General features: G+C 52.9%; 1 pseudogene; it reads right to left on the minus strand.

The window, feature by feature from the left end:
* LOC103460241 (membrane-associated guanylate kinase, WW and PDZ domain-containing protein 3-like) overlaps positions 1-1101 on the minus strand; it is a 28333-nt pseudogene extending 27232 nt beyond the window's left edge.
* Positions 1102-2718: the final 1617 nt, after the last annotated feature.

Below are 2718 nucleotides of genomic sequence, written 5' to 3' on the forward strand. Positions count from 1 at the left end.
CAGTTCCTGGTTCTGCTGCTTTCTTAAAGTCGTATGAACAGAAAAAACATCTGAGGAGACATGAAGGTCAACCAAGTAATGAAATGAAGATGGCCACCWCAACAACAGCGGCCATCTTGAAAAATGTCTGTCAATTCTGAAAATCAAGTGGCTGATGGGAAATATGGGAAACGTCCAACCTGAGGGGTTAGCATGTTAAAGCTAAAGCTGAAAGATTTTACAGTAACTTGCTGCACTGTGTGTGTGTGTGTGTGTGTGTGTGTGTGTGTGTGTGTGTGTGTGTGTGTGTGTGTGTGTGTGTGTGTGTGTGTGTGTGTGTGTTTATGGAGGGGGGTTCTCCCCGTAAACGGAGGATTAGCTTCGTCTTCCTGAGAGGAACGGAGACGTTTTATTCTGGGATCGTGGACGAGCTTCCTGTTTGGGAGCAGATAGTCGATGTGCGAGCAGCAGATGGTGGCAACCAGCATGAGCCCCACACACACACACACACACACACACACACACACTCCATTAAATATGGATGAGCATATGTGAAGAAAGTCAGTGAGGAAACAAGCAGCTTCAGTCACATTCAGCAACGTTCAAACAGACTGTGGTCCGAAGCTCTTAGCTGGAACTGAGACCAGAACAGAACCAGGTTGAACTGGGTCGGAGGTTCTGTTGCTCGGTGGTGAGGAAGACTTCCTGGAGGTCAGAGGTCAGACTGGAGAACAGAGAGGATTCAGGAACCCTGACTCTCTCTCTCTCTCTCTCTGACCTCTGACCTGCTGGGATTTAAACTCACAACCTCCGGTCCCCAGAGAAGCTCTGAAATGGAGAGCTTCCAGAGGTCAAAGGTCAGAGCAGAATGGCCGAGGATTGAAGCCGATCTGGAGGTCACAGGAGCCCCGACCCGGTACCAAGCGTGCCTAATAAAGTGGCCATTTCAGTTAGCGAAACGATCCGACCGCAGGAGGAAGAGGAAGAGCAACGTGTGTGTGTGTGTGTGTGTGTGTGCTGCTACCTCAGCAGAAGTCTCCCCTCGGTGTGTGTTCGGCCGTCGTGTCGGTTCCGTCTCTTCCTGTTCCACTTTCTCTCTCTGTGTCTCTCGCCCAGAGATAAGGAGGTCAAAGGTCACTCTGAGTCTGAGGCGGGACCAGCACAAACTCGCCTGCCTCTGATTGGCTCATCCATGAACACCTCATGACTTCACCAGAGGGAAGGGGGAGGGGTCAGGGGTCAGATGGACCTGAGCTGAAGAACCGGATCCAGGAAGAATCTGGAGTTATGGATCCACTCCTCTGGACCTGTGACCCGTTTGGACCATCAGAACCAGTCCACCTGCAGGAGGCGCTGGTGAGAGCGGGTAAAGTTGGTCCAGTTGGTCCAGCGGGTCGGCGCTGGGACCTCTTTAGCGCCGTGGTTCTGCCCAACTCTGGTCTCGTTCTTCTGAGGCGCTTTCAGAACCAGAACCGACCCGGCATCAGGAACGTTGTGGAGGAGAACCACAGAACCATCGACTTCACCTGGTACCAGAACCAGAGACAGAATCCAAACCGGACTGGATCAGAACCACAGGAGGAGCGGTCTCATCCAGAACCGGCGGTAGAACCCGGTCTGCTCTCAGCACTTCCTCCTTGGAGTTGTGGATCAGAGATCTGTAGTCCTGCTGATGGCTGTTCGGATCAGAACCTCTGGTTCTGTCAGCGAGATGTTTCCACTCAGGAACCCAAACTGACCTGGTTCTGATCAGGCAGCAGAACCTCCGTCACTGCAGACGGTTCTGATGACCCGAAATGTTTCCTCTCCATCAGAACTGATCCAGGCCAACACGCTGGTAACCATGGCAACGTCACAAAGGAAAAACCTGCTGGGTCAAACAGAACCAGAACCAGTTCAAGTTCCTCAGATCCTCAATCTGAACGTCTAATCTGGTTTTACTCAAATAGAACAGGAAGTTCTGCTGTTGCTCAATCCCAGTTTATTCCCAGTTTATTCCCAGTTTATTCCCAGTTTAATCCCAGTTTATTCCCAGTTTAATCCCAGTTTATTCCCAGTTTATTCCCAGTTTATTCCCAGTTTATTCCCAGTCTAGCAGGTGAAAGTCTTGCTGACCAATCAGAGCAGGAAGTCCAGACTCAGCTGATCTATCGGGGATCTGGTCAGGTGATCCTGTTAGATCTGTTGCCATGGGTTACCTGAGCAGGTGTTTGTCACGTGACCGGAGCTCAGGTGAGTTCACCTGCTGCCTGTGAATCGGGAATCACCGTGACACCTGAACGCACCACCTGCTCTTCCTCCTCCTCCTCTTCCTCTCATTCATCACGGCAGACAAAGAGGTAATAATCCAGCTGTCGGACAAATACCATGGAAACACGCGCACGCGCTTCTCACACTGCTGCCGCTCCACGCGGCCCGCACGCGCCCGCGCACGGCGCCRCTGCTGGAGGACGTGACCGACCCTCCGCTGCCCCTCAGCCCGGGCTGCGGGATGCATGTGTCGGATGGAAATCTGCTGACGGAGCCGTTTCCTCGTGCACGAGAACCAGCAGAAAAACGGCAGCGGGCGCGCGCCTGCGCCTCGCGATGAATAAACAAACAGTAAACAAACAAACAAACAAAGCGACTCGTTACCTTCATAATGCTGCCGCGTGTGGTCCGGATGCGCGCGCCTCTTCCTCTGCTGCTGCTGCTGCGGCGTGCATGCGCCAGCGTGCACGCCTGACTGTGCGTAATTGT

The sequence above is a fragment of the Poecilia reticulata genome, unplaced genomic scaffold (assembly GCF_000633615.1).
Source record: "Poecilia reticulata strain Guanapo unplaced genomic scaffold, Guppy_female_1.0+MT scaffold_212, whole genome shotgun sequence".
Lineage (NCBI taxonomy): Eukaryota > Metazoa > Chordata > Actinopteri > Cyprinodontiformes > Poeciliidae > Poecilia > Poecilia reticulata.